The 17,010-nt window shown below is 38.0% G+C and overlaps 1 protein-coding gene across 1 annotated transcript in view; it reads left to right on the top strand.

The window, feature by feature from the left end:
• The window catches only part of TIMM29 (translocase of inner mitochondrial membrane 29), a 46,927-nt gene that overhangs the window by 14,120 nt on the left and 15,797 nt on the right, over positions 1 to 17,010 (top strand). The gene's annotated exons all lie outside the window — the stretch shown is intronic.

Consider the following 17,010-nt stretch of genomic DNA (forward strand, 5'->3'; position numbering starts at 1 on the left):
CTCCACCATCTTGGCTCCACCCCCAAAACCTGAATTTACTTTGTGCAAAGTGGACAGGACCGATGTGGTGGCATCAGATTCCTGAGATCTTAGTATTGAAAGGTTACAGGTTGTGTTATATGTAGGACTTTCTCTTAAACATAGTAGAAAACTTGAAATAAGATTATTGAAGGGAGTGATAGGAAATAAGTTTTTCAATTCAAAAGGGATCTCTGAAGGAGCCTGGCTGAATCCCTTTTTAAGGAACTTGTTTTAGAGTAAGACAACACTCTTCCCTCTGGAGATACGCTCATCTCATTGTATTTACACACAGAAATTAAATGTTTTTGTTTTAATTCTAGCAAGTTGTTGACAATTGATGAGTCTGTACTCCCAAGGGAGCTTACAGAATTGATTTTAGATAGAGAATTTAATTCAACATCAGTAACAATTTCAATTAAGTGTCTCTTCTATGTATTTCATTAAAATTTAGTATGACAAGTATTATTTGTTCATGAAATGCCAATAGATTATTGATCATAATATCTTAAAAATTATGAGGGTTATGAATCTCAAATGCCTCTAAATAGGTTTTAAATTATTAATTCATGCTGAATTATTGCATAGTAAATCTTGAAGGAAAATTAAATGTGTATTTAAGATATATTATGTTACCAGAGAATGTTTAGTGAGGTATGAAAACATTTACCCAGCACAGGAACACAATTTTGCCATCTTTTTATTCCAGGGGCTGTAAATTGAGTTAGTTAAAAATAAATTGACCCAAAATGGGACTTGACCAAAAAAAATCTTGTACACACATCCCCTCCAGAATCTTTGGTTCCCTCAGATGCCTCCCCTCCTCCCTAAAAAAAAATTCAAAAGGAGGCAGTGTCACAGAATCAAGTAATTCTAAATGAGATGAGTGAGGGCAGTGCTAAGGAGAGATCTCCTAGCCCTCCCCAGGAGCAATGTCATTAAATGAGAAATGATTTGTACATCAGCAGTTGTGCTAAATTTGGTCAGAGGCAGTGTTTCTACTGCTGGACAGTCTCCAAAAGTAGCTGTATTTATTTTGAAAATCAATAGCATTCTAGTAGTTAACCTTGATGTTTCCTAGAGACTAGATTGTAAACTCCTTGAGAATAAGGACTCTATCATTAATGTTGTATTCCTGGCATCTGGCACTACTCGGTGAATAGTAGGCTAACACATCTATTACCCACGTCATGTTTATTGAATGAATCAATGAATCACTACTAAGACTAAGAGCAGTCTAAATTTTAGAAAGGACTAGATAAAAAAGATAAAAGTCTTTGTTTAAGCCACTGGAGCTACCTCAAGTCCTCCACTTCAAAGTTATCTTTAAAAAAAAAAAAAAAAGTAGACTATTTGAATGATCACTGTATATGAATCTTATGAAGTGGAGAAAAGAGCCCTGAGCTTGGACTCAGGATTCCAGGCCCAAGTCTATTCCTTATTAACCAGTGTGTCCTTGAGGAAGGCACTAACCCCTCTAAACTCCAGGTTTCTTATCTGTAGAATTAGAAATAATTGTGTGCTGCCTCTGTCATGAGTTTATTGTGAGGATACATTGTGATAATATGAATAAAGCCCCCTGCCAACTTTAAAGGGCCTTGTTGGTGTTAGCATTATTGTAGCAGAATATTTTGCATCTTGACAGTGTCTTGTGATAAAGTTTAAAATATTTGGGGAGTGAATTTTCATCATAAAACCATTGCCATGTTCGAGTGACTGGTCTTTGTAAGAAGGTTGTTCAAGAAACTGTTGGTCAACAACAGCAGACATTTATTAAACATTTAGCAAGTGCCAGGCACTTTGTCAGCTGATGAGGATACAGATAGAAGCAAAAAGAAAGGCAGTCTCTGCCCTTGGATAACATACTCTAATGGGGAAAAGACAACACACAAAAAAGAATATAGGGTGGGGAATGATATGATGGAGGAAAATGGAGTCTGGAGAGTCAGGAGTGGGACCTAGTGAGGAATGAAGGAGTGAATGTGACTGGCCTGGGGGCACTCATTTGAAATGAAGGATGCAGAAGAAAACAGCTATTCAAAGGAAGGGCCAAAAAAGCAGAAGTACTCCCTCCATGGTGAGGAGGCAGCGTTTTACTCAGACTATGCTTTGCCCATTTGGCATCCCTGGTTTGTTTTTTTTTTCCTACTGACATACTCAAGTCAGAGTGAAAGACTGAAAATGATGACTTCAAAAGTCCCAGGAAAAAATACCATCTAGATAAAAAATGTCAGAATTTGGGAGGGAGAGAGCTAGAGGGTCCTTCAGCTTCCAATGTGGTTTGTGATCTCCAGACTGTCTGAGGCAACATACAAATGGCCTATGGAGAGGTATTCCAGAATTACTGTGGATTTTAAGCCCTATGGAGAGGGCATCTGACTGGTCTCTGAGGAAATTAATTCTGGCAGGAGAGGAAGGAGAAAGCCACCAAGGGCTCATGTTTATTGATTCATCAGCATACCAATGAAATTTAAACTGGGGTTGAGGACACATGTATATGGTTATATATATGACCATTTAGTCACTTTTTCTATTTAGTTTTAGAGATCCTTGGGTTCTTCCATTTAAAAAAGAATGGCAACTTCTGTTGTAGTTTATGTATTTAAATGCTTATTCTAGTTAATGGAAATTAAAACAATTAAAAATATCTATGAAGTTGAGATTAAGGGGAAGGATAGTAGAAATCCATAGTTCTTCTCATGGCAGACCCATATTTCAGGTTCTGACACCAGCTGCAGAATTGGTGGGGAAAGTGCTTCTCCAATGAGCACAGAGGAAATTAGGCAAAGGCCTAGTGAGGAGCATAACTGGACTGGAAGCAAATGGTAATGTTCCAAATGTGCCACTGTAATCACTAGAAGAGTTTTCTTGTGTCAAAGAAGTCCTAGAGCCTACCTGGAAAAGTATGACTATTTAAGTACAAGTTGTTAACAGTGATAATCTGTTCCCAATTCAACTTCTGTCTTACTGGAAAGTGTAGAGGTAGCCAGGTGGCAAGATGGATGGTGGGCCTGGAATCAAGAAGACCTGAGTTCAGATGTATTATTTGTCACAGTTAACTAGCTGTATGACCTCGGCCAAGTCACCTTAACCTCTTCCTCACTTTCCTCAGCTGTAAAGTGGAGTGCTTAATAACCTATCTCACAGGGTTGTTGTGAGGATCAACTCACATGATGTTTGTAAAGCACAGCACAGTGTGGCTGGCACATAGTAAGTACTTAATAAATTCTCGTTCCCTTCCCCTACTGTCCATTACTCTTACTAACCTCAGTGTTCTAACTAAACTAGACTATTAGCTGTTTCTTAGCTAGACATGTTATCTCTTACGTCTATATTTATACAAGCTCGTTATTTCTTCTTCCTCCCTGGTCTTTCCCTAGGATTATCTAGGATATGAATACCTAGCATTCATATCTTTGTCCTTACCTACTTTTCAGAATCAAAGAATCACAGATTTAGAGCTAGAAAGGGGCCTTCACCCTCTAGTCTAACCCTCCTCACTTTGCAGAAGATGAAACTGAGTCCAGAGAGGTTAAATCTTTCTTTTCCTTCATTTTAACTTTACCAACTTGTGTCACATATACAGTCACCTCAGTATTGGATGTAGCACTTGGCCATGTCAGCAGTAAATTTTGCTTCCAAAGTTACTGAGAAATATACTTTTTAAAATCACTTGTTTTGTTAACATTCCTATGTTCTTTATTTTGCACACAGCTTATAGGAAGTTCTTTGAAACCCAAGCACTTACACACCTCCCTCCTCCAGGTTTGAGGAAAGAACTTTGCTCAAGGAGATGCTTTGTAACCATTTAAACTGTGATATTCTTAGTAGGGAGCAAGTTACCAATGCACCAAGATGGGAAAACTAGGTGGTTTCCTGGATCACTAGGGTTTCATTATGTGGGTTGAAATGAATTGTTAGATCAGTTGCATCCATAAGTCATGCAAAAATACAGAAAAGAGATGATTTAGGAATTGTCTTCATTCCTCTGTTATGGCTAATTGAGAGTTGACTAATCATGCATGATGTAGTTTAAAGAAAGGTTCCTAATTATGGCTGTACTTGTATGACTGTTTTAGCGTCCCAGTTTTGCCCATCGTGGAAAGAGTTGGTTTGTTCCATGTCTAAAAGGAGGGCAAAGCAGGAGGGATGATATTTTTCCCTTGAGGTTTATCTGTCCAGGAAGGGAATATCCTTGACAAGTAGGTCCTCCCTCTTCTGCGGTCTCGGATGAAAACTCCAGTGGTATATTAAAAAGCTTTTGAAATCAGTGATACTTTCTCACCATGTTTCTCAGTTGGGGCTATGTTTGAGCACCTGTCTCATATTTCTGACTGTGATTTTGTTATGCTTATTCATATGTTTTCTTCCCCCTCCAGTAATAACTCCAAAGGACGAGGAGCGTCCTTATTTTATAGATCAGGAATCAAGCACTGATAAGCTAAGTGGATTTCCCACAATCATAGGATCCTGTGGTCATCAAATCCAAACCTGTCATCTTTACATGTGTGGAAACTGAGACCCAGAGAGGATGCCTAATAAGTGTCTGAAACAGAATTCAAACAATGCCTCCTGATTTCAAGTCCTGAGTTCCATCTGGTACCCAAATCTGCCATTTGAGGGCAGACTACCAATTTTATCCTAAGGCATAGTAGACACTAAATAAGCAAGTTTTAATTTGAATGTTTGAGGCTGCAAAACACTCTTAACTATAGAATAGATGCAAATGATAAGTTGATTGTTCCTGAACACTGCAGTATTTGGGGGTTTTTAGGCTTTACATTAATCTGTTATCTAGAGAGAATTGCCGCCTTGTTCTTCAAATATATTCAATGTAAAATAATTTTTTATTTCTTGAAATTAATTTCAACACAGTAACACATTAATTTGATTTTTGGTACTCAGCTGATAAATGTATCATCATACCAACTTACTCATTGAATTCCAGTTTTAAGTAGATTGTCTTTGTATTCATATCTAACGTGAAAATTCGACACTGACAGTACAAGAGTACAAGGAAACAGAAAATTTTTTGTTTATTTTTGCCGTAACTTTTTCCTTGTGGATTTTGATGTTGCTGCTATCAAACTGTCCAAGCACTGACATTCTTATTTATGTATTCTAGAGGTGCCAGATTGGCCATACCCTTTCTAGTTTCTCCATTCTCTAGTCTGTCTTTCACATACCTGCCAAAATAATCTTCTGAAGCACTGATCTGATCTTTCCCTCCCCTGCTCATAAATCTTCAGTGACTTCTAAGTTAAAATATAAGCTGCTTGGCTTTCAAACACTCCACCATCTGACTTCCACCCAACTACCTACCTGTCTAACTTTATTTCAAATTACTTTCCCTTTATGCATTCTGTATTTCAACCAAACTCAATTGCTAGCTATTTCCTGATCTCAACATCTTATCTTTTCCTTAGCATGGATTGTCCTCTGTACCCCCTTCACCTCTACCTCTTAGAATCCTTAGCTTCCTTTAAGGCTCAGCTCAGGTGCTGTTTCTTCTATAAAGCTTTCTCTGGTTTCCTCAGTTGGTAATTTGCCCTCCTTCCTCAGTTTATCTTATTCCCCCCCCAAAAAAACAATTACCTTGTATTTTCTTACATTTTCATGTTGGAATATTCTCCCCCTACACACACTTCTCAATGGATCTTCTCCCTTTGTAACTCATTAGCTCCCATGGGTTTAATTATCATCTCTCAGCAGATGACTCCTAGATCTATATATCCAGTCCTAATACTAGTCTCCTATCATCAAATATTTATTGGACATTTTGAACTGGGCATTGCAAACTCACTGTGTCCAAAAGGCTCATTCTCATCTTTCCCCAAACCCAACCGTCTTCTAGACTTAACTTATTTCACATTTACAGTTACCAAGTCTTGTCAATCCTGCCCTCATTCCATCCTTCACATCTGTCCCCTTTTCTTCAGTTATAGTCACTCTCTCTTGCCTAGATTATTGTAGTGGCCTCCATATTGGCTTCCCAGCCTCAGATCTCCCCTGTCCAGTCCATCCTCACAACTAACAGTTATTTTCCTAGATCATGAAAAGCCTGGCCATGCTCTTCCTACTCAGCTTCAATGGTTCCCTATTCCTTCTAGTATCAAGTACAGATTCCTCTATTTGTTATTTAAAGCTTTTCACAGCCTGTCTTTAACCTACCTTTCCAAGCTTATTATACATTAATCCCTTTTTACTCTTTCTACTGTCCAACCAAACTGAAATTTTTGCTGTTCTTCATGCACACTATTCCATGGATTACCAGTCAAGCTTCTAGGGGCACATTAAACTTTGGTGGACTTGTGTATTCTGGTCTTGTTAACAGCAGACACTGGAATAGCCTTTTAAAAATTGTAGAGGAGCTGTTAGGTGGTGCAGTGGATAGTGTACCAGGCCTGGAGTCAGGAAGACTCATCTTCCTGAGTTCAAATCTGGCCTCAGAATTTTGCTAGCTGTGTGATCTTGGGCAAGTTACTAAGCCCTCTTTGCCTCAGTTCCTCATCTGTAAAATGAGCTGGAGAAAGAAATGGCAAATCACTCTTAATACCTTTGCCAAGAAAATCCCAAATAGGGTCACAAAGAGTGAGACATGACAGAAAAACAACTCAGCAACAAACAACAAAGACAACCCATAGAATGATGATTTGTCATAATCACTCTGAAGGGGGAGTTGTCCCTGTGCCCATTCTCCAGGTGAGAGGAATGTGCAAGGGTCCACTTTAAGCAAATGTGAAACAGTTCCACAAAATATAATTTTTGTTTAGATCTGTAATTTCATCAGCATAAGGAACTGGCATAGAAGCTTAATCCCACAATACAAATGGACAACTCTTCTGTGGCTTGTATTCTTAGAGAGTTGTTTGGTGTACTGAGAGGCTAAGGGATTTGCCCATGTTCATATAACTGGTATACAATCAGGCAAGATTTTAACCCATCTTACTGACTTAAAGTCTGGCCCTCAGCAACAACTTCAGGCTAACTCTTATAAATTTAGGGGTGCCTGTTCATTTATAAAGAAATCCATGTGTAACCTGTATGGAGTTGCTTGCCTTCTCAATGAGGGTGGGTGGGGAGGGAGGAAGGGAGAAGATTTGGGACCCAAAGTTTTAAAAACACATGTTTAAAAAAAAATTTGTTTTCACATGCAACTGGGAAATAAGAAATACAGGAAATGGGGTATGGAAATCTATCCTGCCCTACAGGAAAACAGAAGGGGAAGGAGGGGAAAGATAGAAGGGAGGGCAGATTAGGGGAAATTCAGAATGCATGCCATCTTGGGGTGGGGGGAGGGGCGAGATGGGGAGAAAATTTGGAGCTCAAAATCTTATGGGAGTGAATGCTGAAAACTAAAAATAAATAAACTTTAAAACTAAAAACAAGAGGGAGAAAATTTAGAACTCAAATTTTTTAAGAAAATGAATATTTAAAATGATCTTTACATGCAATTGGAAAAAATAAAATACCATAAAAAAGAAGGAAAAAAAAAAGAAATACAGAGAAGGCAGAGCCATGATGGCAGAGTGAAGTGAGCTTTTTTGCCTAACTCTCCCAACACACCCCTCTGAACAACTTTAAAAAGCATGTCAAACCAAATTTTGAGCAGGATAGCCAATGAAAAGTTACAGCAAGTCATTTTTCCAGCACAGCATAGCAGGACAGAAAGAGAGGTCTACAGACACTGGGGTGGGGGCCTGGCCATGATTTTGGTGGAAGTGGCACCATCTGTGGGCCCCGAAAGTAGCAGCAGAGGAACTTGGAGTGCCCAGTGCACAGGGATGGTAAGGAGACTAAAGACCTAGTCAGATTCCAGGTGCTAGCACTGGGCACAGGACTGGATAACATCAGGCAGTCCTGTCACCCATTAATCAGTTCTGGATTGGAAAGAAGCAGTTGTGAGGCAGGAGGGTCCTACATGGATAACAATTATTGTGCAGACCAAGAGGGCAGTGACCAGAACTCTTTCCTGATCACATCACCTTGGAAGCACTGAAAACTTGAGTACCCCATGCCCAGCTGAGAAAGTAGCAGGACGTAAAAGAAGATCAGGCCAGATATCCCACCTTCCCTCTGTCCTCAAAAGTGAGCAGAATCCCACTCTAACATAAAGTCCAAAGAAAACTCAGTAAAAATCAAAATTGACCACATGGTAAAATGGTACAAAACCTCACTAAAGAAAATAATTCCTTAAAATTAAAATTGGTCATTCTTAATTAGTCATAGAAACTAATGACTATATCAAGAAACAATAAACCAAAGTCAAAAGCCTGAAAAAATGTAAGTGTGAACTTTCAGGGAAAAAAAAACTGAGCTGGAAAATAGATTGACTAAAGCCATGATCGAAAGAAAGAGCCTAGATGTATTTAGGGAAATCATTTTTTTTTTTTAATGCCTAGATATCTTAGAACCAGAGGGCAACGTAAAAATTGAAAGCAGTCGCCTTCTGAAAGTGATCCCAAAATGAAAACTCCCAGGAATATTATAGTTAAATCCCAGGGCTCTCAGTTCCAAGGCGAAATACTAAAAGCAGAAAGAAACCATTCAAATACTATGGAGCCAGTTAGGATCATGTAAGATTTAGCAGTTATCAATGTAAAGGAGCAGAGGACTTGGAATATGCTGTATTCTAGAAGGCAAAAGAGCTAGGATTACAACCAAGAGTAACCTACCCAGCAAAACTTATGATCCTATAGGGGAACATTAATGAAATAGAGGATTTTCATACGTTGCTGATGAGAAGACCAGGGCTGAGTAGAGAATTTGACATTCAGATACAAAACTCAAAACACAAGGTAAATATGAGTGAGAATTCATAAGAGACTTAATGAGATTTAATTGTTCACCTTCTTATATGGTAAAATGATCCCTGTAACCCCTAAGAACTGCATCATCATTAGGTCAGTTAGGAATCTACTTAGAGGGCATGGGTGTGAATCTATTATTTTGGGATGGTCTTAGAAGGAAAATGGAAGAGTGAGAGAAGAATGCACTAGAATGAGGAAAGAAGAGGAAGCATGGGGGAATTTTTCTCATAAAATGTGCATAAAGAATAATTGAGGAAATGGAAAGGGTCAGGAGTAGGCAACACTTGAACCTGATTTTCATCTGAATAGGTTCAAAGAGGGAAAAATATATACACGAGCGCACAATTGTGTATAGAAATTCATCTTACCTAACAGGGAAATAGAAGGGGAAGTGTCCAAGAGAAAGGGGATGGGACGGCAATGATAAGAGGAAGGGTCGATTAAGGGAGCCAGTGGTCAGAAGCAAAACAGATTTTTAAGCAGGGTATGGCTTTACAAAAAATGAGTAGAAGAAAATTGGATGGAGGGAATTACATAGCAATCATAGCTGTGAGTGTGAGGGACTCGCCACAAAATGGAAGAGGATGGCAGAATAGAATAGAAACCAGAATCCACTATGTTGTTTTTAAGAGACATTTGAAACAGAAAGACACAGTGAAAGGGCTAGAGCATACTCTTATGCTTTAGCTCAAGTAAAGGTAGTGGTAGCAATCATGATTTCATACAAGGCAAAATCAAAAATAGACCTAATGAAAAGAGATAATCAGAGAAACTGCATTTTGCTAAAAGTTACCGTAGAAATGAAGTAGCATCAATAATCAACATATATGAACCAAATGGCATAGCATCTAATTTCTTAAAAGAAATGTTAAAGGCTCAGATTGTTATAATCTAGCCAATAGCTCACTAATGTTCAGACTCCTTAAGAGTCTGCCCAATATGATGGATATTCTAATAAACCTTGTCTTTGGTTGAAAAAAAAATGTTAAATATTATAGGAGGAAATAGTAAAACTATACTGAAGGGGGCCCCAATTTACCCTTCTGAGACCTAGATAAACCTAATAAAATAAGAAAGATTGAGGAGATGAATAGAATTTTAGAAAAATTAGATACGATAGACCTATGGAGGATATTGAATGGGAATAAAAGTATACTTTTTTCTCAGCTGTAAATGGGAAGAAAAGCATAAACATTAAATGCACCCTTTTTGGACCATAATGCAATATAAATTACATTCAATACAGGGCCTTTGAAGCATAAATTAAAAATTATTTGAAAACTAAAACTAATCCTAAAGAATGAGTGGATCAAAAAACATAGAAACGATAATTTTATTAAAGATAATGATAACAATGAGACAACATACTAAAGTACAGCAAAAGTGGTACTTAAGGGAAAACCCAAGAAAATAGTAGGTCATTGATTGGTTAATTTAATTTAAAAAAAGAAAACCAAGTTCGCAGTATCAAAAGTAAAAAGGAGGACCTGAGTTCAAATCTGGCCTCAGACACTTGACGCTTACTAGCTGTGTGACCCTGGACAAGTCACTTAATCCCAATTGCCTCACCAAAAAAAATACAGAAATGTAAATTACTCAGATTAACAGAAGAAATGGGATACTTAACTAACTCTGTCTTAGAAAAAAGAAATTGAATAAGTCATAAATTTTTTAAGTTCTTAAGGAAAAACTCCAGACCAGATGGATTTACAAGCAAATTCTACCAAACATTTAAAGGGCAATTAATTACAATGTTATATAAGTTGTTTGAAAAGGCAGGTAGGTAAAGTACTATCATTCCTTCCATGATACAAATATAGTTTTGATACTTAAACCAGGTAGAGCAAAAAACAGAAAACTGTATCGACCAATTTCCTCTAATGAATATTGATGCAAAAATTTTCAATAAAATACCAACAAGGAGATTACAGCAATATATCACAAAGATTATACACTATAACCAGGCTGGATTTATACCAGCAATGCAGACCTGGTTCAGTTTTAGGAAAACTATTGACTATATCGATAACCAAGACAAAAATCAAAATTATAGCTTTTGACAAAGTATAGTACCATTCCTATTAAAAACACTAGAAAGCAATAAGAATAAATGGAACTTGCTCTAAAATGATTAATAGTATCTACCTAAAACTAACCAAGAGCAAGCAGTATCTGTAATGGGGATAGACTAGAAACCAGTCCAGTAAGATCAGGGATGAAGCGAGATGTCCATTATTATTCAGTATTGTACTAGAAATGCTAGCTATGGTGATAAGAGAAGGGGAAAAAAAATTAAAGGAATAAGCACAGGCAATAAGGAAACAAAACTATCTCTTCATGTAGATGATGTGATGGTATACATAGAGAATCATAGAAAATCAACTAAGAAATTAATCAAAACAACAACTTTAGCAAAGTTGCAGGATAAAAATAAACCCACAAAACCCATTAGAACTATGTATGACCAACAAAACCCAGCAGGAAGAGATAGAGAAATTCCATTCAAAATAACTCTAGACAGTATAAAATACTTGGGAGTCTTCTTGCCAAGACCTTTACAGAAACTATATGAACACAGTTACAAAACACTTCAGACTAATAGAAAGATCTAAATAATTGGAGAAATAGTGATACTATTTATTAATATACTATAAACATTAATGTGAATATAACTTAAAAGAAATATTCTGTTAATACAAACATGATATATTACTACAGATAAAAATTTTCATGTTATAATTATCAATATTAATTGCTTGTGGGTAAGCCAAGCCAGTATAATAAAAATGACAAGACTGCCTGATTCAGTTTACTTATTCAGTGCCACACCAATCAAACTACCAAAGAATTACTTTATAGAGCTAGAAAAAAAATAATAAAATTCATCTGGAGAAACAAAAGGTCAATAGACTATCAAGGAAATAAGTGGAAAAAAGTGTGAAGGAAAGTGGCCCCACAATACCAGATCTTCAACTATATTACAAAGTTGTCATCAAAGCAATCTAGTGCTGGCTAAGAAATAGAGTGATGGATCACTGGAATAGATTAAGTACACAATATATAGTGGTAAGTGGCCATAGTAAAAAAGATCCAAACTTTGGGGGCAAGAACTCACTGACAAAAACTTCTGGGAAAAATAGAAAGCATTCTGGTAGAAACAAAGCATAGACCAACATCTTAAACTGAATACCATAATAAGGTCAAAACAAGTAACAATATTTAGGCATAAAGGGTGATATAAGCAAATTAGGGGAGTATAGAAAAATTTACCTGTCAGATCTACGGATAAGGGAAGAGTTTATGACTATAAGAGAGGATCAGCAAACTTTTTGGGGGGGGGGGGGGAGGCAATCAGGATTAAGTGACTTGGCCAGAGTCATACAGCTAGTGAGGATCATGTGTCTGAGGCTGGATTTGAACTCTCATCCTCCTGACTACAGGACTAGTGCTTCATCCACTGTGCCACCTAGCGGCCCCAAGAGAGAGGATTACAGGAATTAAGACCAATGTAGCCAAAATTAGAAAGAAAGCAGAAAAATAGGAAAAAATTTGACAGCAAGTTTCTCCGATAAAGTCCTCATTTCTCAAAAAGGGAACTGAGCCAAATTTATAAAACTCAGAGTCGTTCCATAATTGATAAATGGTCAAAGGATATGAACAAGCAGTTTTAATAAAAATAAATCAGTTATTAAAGTCATAGAAATGCTGTAAATCACTATTGATTACAGAAATGCAAGTTAAAACAACACTGAGGTACTATCTCGCAACTATCAGATTAGCAAACATGACAGAAAAGGAAAATAACATGCTTGTGGGGATATGGAAAAATAGGGACAGTAATTTGAGGGGCACCATTGATATAGTTGTGAATTGGTTCAATCATTCTGAAGAACAATTTGGAATTTTTCCCAAAGGAATATAAAATGGTATATATCCTTTGACCCGGGAATACCACAACTAGGTCTGTGTCCCAAAGAGATCAAAGAGAGAGGGAAGAAATATCTGTACAAAAATAGAACAGCTCTTTTTGTGGTGGCAAAGAATTGGAAACTGAGGGAATATCCCATCATTTGGGGAATGGCTGAACAAGTTATGGTATATAAATGTGATAGAATGTTGTTATGCTGTAAAAAATGATGAAGGGGATGGTTTCAGAAAAACCTGGGAAGAATTATGTGAACTGATGTAAAGTGAAGTGAGCAGAAACAGAAAAACTATGCACAGTAATAGCAATATTGTAAAGATAATCACCAATGAAGTACTTATTAATAACTGGTCAATACAATGATCCACCACAACTCCAAAAGACTCATGATGTTAACTGCAGTCCACCTCCAGATAAAGAACTGATGGTCTCGGAGTGCAGATTAATGCATATTTTTTGCCTTTATCTTTGTTGCTTTTTTTTTTCCAGAACATGGCTAATGCTGAAATATGTTTTGCATGATGTCATCTGTATAATGGGTATCATTTCTTGCCTTCTCAATGTGTGGGAAAGGGAGAGAATTCAAATTGAAAATAAAAATATTTTAAAGTATAATAAATTTGAATATGTAACTTTCAAAAAAGAAAAAAGAGTTGAGATCCATAATGTATTTTCTTTGAATAATTAACTTCCCTGGAATTTTAAAAAGCTGTTCAGATGGAACTAATGTGATTTACACACTGTAATCTCTGCAGTGCAACCTCCCCTTCTACAGGTGCGTACTCTTTTTCTTCTTCATTTTCCTCAAGCACCAAGAAAAGATGAGAGTAGAAGTAAAGAAAGTGCATGGCTAATGTGATGGACCAAGTTGGAGGGTCAAGCACGAATTTAAAAGGGAAAAGCTATGCCTTGTCTCTCTTCCTTTGACTTCTTGCTCACTCTCAGGGCAGTCTCATTCTCCTAGGGGTTTGAGGTTATATCCTATACTAGGGAGAATCACTGTTACTTTGAATGAGGATTTCCTGAATCTAGCAAAAGCTACACTAAAGATACCAGACACTGGAAGCCAATAAGAAGGCAGAGATGGCTACCCAAAACTCCCCATCCCTAGCTCAGCTCTTTAGGGATAAGGAGTCTTGGGGCAGCCCCTGTTTACAGGCTCCTCAAAGACCAGCCCCTAAGAAATAAGAGTGCAGGTTTCATCTCTCTGACCTTCAGCCAAGAAGCAGATGTCCCTTCAAAAGTCAGTGCGTGATCACCAGTCACGAAGTGACCAGGGCAGTGAGACCAAAGTTCCTCTCCCCCTGCCATCTGTGACTGAGACTAAGCCTGTTGGTTTAAATGAATCTGAGGCTACAGCTATGTCAACAATGACCGCGAGAGGAAGAGCATAAGAAAAGAAAGGAGGCCGAGAAGTAACAAAAGCAGTTGTTTAGTGTGGGGTTTTTTCCTCCTTAATGCTATACCTTTCCTTTTTGATTTCATTTACTATATATACATGATTAATCCTTTCTGCTTGGGCAGTGTTATAAGAGATTAGGATTCCGTGGGAGTGGAGATGAATGCAAGCCAAGGAAACTATTAATTTTGATGGAAATTTTCATCTTTAGACTAGATTAGACGGACGCTGAAAGGAAAGACTGGAAGATTTGAGGACCTTGCAGTTCTGTATAGGTACTTGGTACGTAATGTAGGCCTTCGAAGTCTTGGGATCTGTAGCGCCATCTGGTGGCTTACCTAGATGTAGCAACCTGAGGGGCTATTTTAGAAAATACCTTACTGCCAATGTAAATAAAGCAAGCAATTGAAACAGGCCCCTTTCTTTACGTATGCATACTTTTTTCAGAATACATCTGTGCATGATAACTTCTTCACTCCCTTGGCTATTTCAGTTGTTAATAAATAAGCAAAATATTTCCTTGACATAACAAATTTTTTATTAGATCATGAAAATGTCTGTTGAAGATGGGTTCCCAGGGAGAACATTACATTTTTACATGTTAGAAAAGAAGGGAGGTCAGACACGCATGAGGAGAGATGGTTTACAAAGAGACTAAAGACAGAAGAGGAAAGGAAGCCTGGTGTGGTGATGCAGGCCTGTAATCCCAAGTACCTGACAGGCTGAGGCTGATGGCTCCCTAGAGCTTGGAAATTCTGAGCTGCAGTGGGCTATATCAATCCAGTGCCCATATTAAGTTCAGCAGCAATATGGTGAGCCTTCCCCCATCTCATCAGGAGCAGGGGTCCACCGGATTGCCTAAGGGGGGTCAAATGGGCCCAGGTTGGAACTGGAGCCACCAATCAGTAGAGTGGAATCAGGCCCTTGAGTAGCTTCTGAACTTCCAACCTGGGCAAGATGTGGAAACTCAGTCTTTAAAAAAAGAGAAGGGGAAACGAAAATTTGTTTTCAATTTGGATGGAAGCAGCCATGCCCCCTATGATGACCAACTAGGTCAGAGATCCATAGTTTTGTTGGTGTGGGAATTCCATGTAGATTTTATCCTGTCCCTGTAACTCGTAGCTGTAGAAAGCTGCCTAAAGCTTAGAGAGGTCCCACCGTTTCTCTGCTAAGCAGTGCTGGAGGGAGGATTTTAACTCAGGTCTTCCTGACTCAAGGTTAAGACCGGCTATGTTGCACTACCCCCAATAACAATTGCTCATGTCTGTCAACCATCTACCAGCAACTTTCTCTCCATTGTTCACTTCCAGAAAAGTGGAAAAGTCACCCGAAAGGTACTTAAGTGGAAATGTGTCCAAATTCCTCCATCTTTCAGTCTTTACCAGCTTTCAGAACAAAAGAGTATCAGGGGGACTACTAACAGTGCTCCCAGAATTTCCATACCATCTTAATAACTTTTTAAAGTAATGAATAAAACACGCACTCTCTTGATAAAATAACAGAGACTGTCCAGGAACTGCGTGTGATTAGCAGCTGTTCCCTTCACTGAACTTAAAGCAGATCACCTCACCTGCAGAATGTGTGTGTGTGTATGAGAGAAAGAGCAATTTGACCTTGACACACTACTTTTAAAAATCACCATAGTCCATTTGTGTGATACAGATATTAGCACTGGAAGGAACTTCAATCACCTGGTCCAGTTTCCTCTTTTCCCAGATGAGGAAACTGAGGCCCCAAAAGGAAATTCACTTGCCCGAGTGTGTACAAGGAAGTGGCAGACCTAAATTTAAATCAGTTTCTTGTAACTCAAAGCCCAGTGCCCTCTCCATTAAACCACAGTGTACTATGAGTTTCACAGGGCTCGAAAAAAAAATGTTCATTCCCCCCCCCCCCCAAAAAATGTTTGCCTTGAAGTACAGAAATGAACTTGTTTTTAGAATGGAGCTAATATAATGCTTCAGTATCTTTTCCCTTTCTGTTCTCCGGTGGTCCCTGCAAGACAGTGTTTTTGGAGTGATGAGGGTGATTTTAGTAGGGTGTCCTGTAACCAGGGAGACAGCTGTTTCTGTTGCTATTAGCTGCAATCATGCCTACTATTATCTTGGTAAAAAGAGTGTGAAGAAATTAATGTATCAGGCTCGCAAAAAGTGCTGCTGGTAGGAAACCTGCATCATCATATTGTCCTTTGCTAATGGCTTAGTGAGTGCATCCTGGGTTCGATCAGGTAGCAAAGCCCCAGGGGGTACTTCAGAGATACTTCCTCAGCTACTGCTCCATTCAGACTGCTGCTTTGCTAATTAATAGCAAGATACAGCAAAAAGAAAAATGTTTCTGCCCATATTAGAAAGCATTAATGTCAAAAGTTGTGAGTGAAAGGAATGCACTACCTTGAAAGTTCCTTTTCAAACAACTGGGAAATGATTAAGGAAAAAGTGTTACCAACAGGACGGAAGCAAAAAGTGCACAGCCTCAAAGTTTAAAGTTATTACATTTGTAAGCTAAACCATCTACACCAAGGATTTTTATTTCAGAGGCAGGGGGTCCTGTGAATTTTAAAAATATTTTGATAACTTACAGTATAATTGGGTTCCTTTGTAATTTTCTGTATTTTATCTCATGCATTTAAAAACTTTATCCTGAGAAGGGATCCACAGGCTACCTCAGACTGACAAAAGGGTCCAAGGTGCAAAAAAGATTAAGACCCCCTCAACCAAACCAACTATCTCATTGTATTTTTATATCTTTTTTCTATATATCACCTTCATTTCAGTTCCTCTTTTGTCTCTGCAAACACCTATTTCTTGTAACAAAGAATAAAACAAAAAAATATCTCAGCAAAACTAAACAAAAAATCAACT

Source organism: Vombatus ursinus, unplaced genomic scaffold (assembly GCF_900497805.2).
Source record: "Vombatus ursinus unplaced genomic scaffold, bare-nosed wombat genome assembly UNPS02009173.1, whole genome shotgun sequence".
NCBI classification, from domain to species: Eukaryota; Metazoa; Chordata; class Mammalia; order Diprotodontia; family Vombatidae; genus Vombatus; species Vombatus ursinus.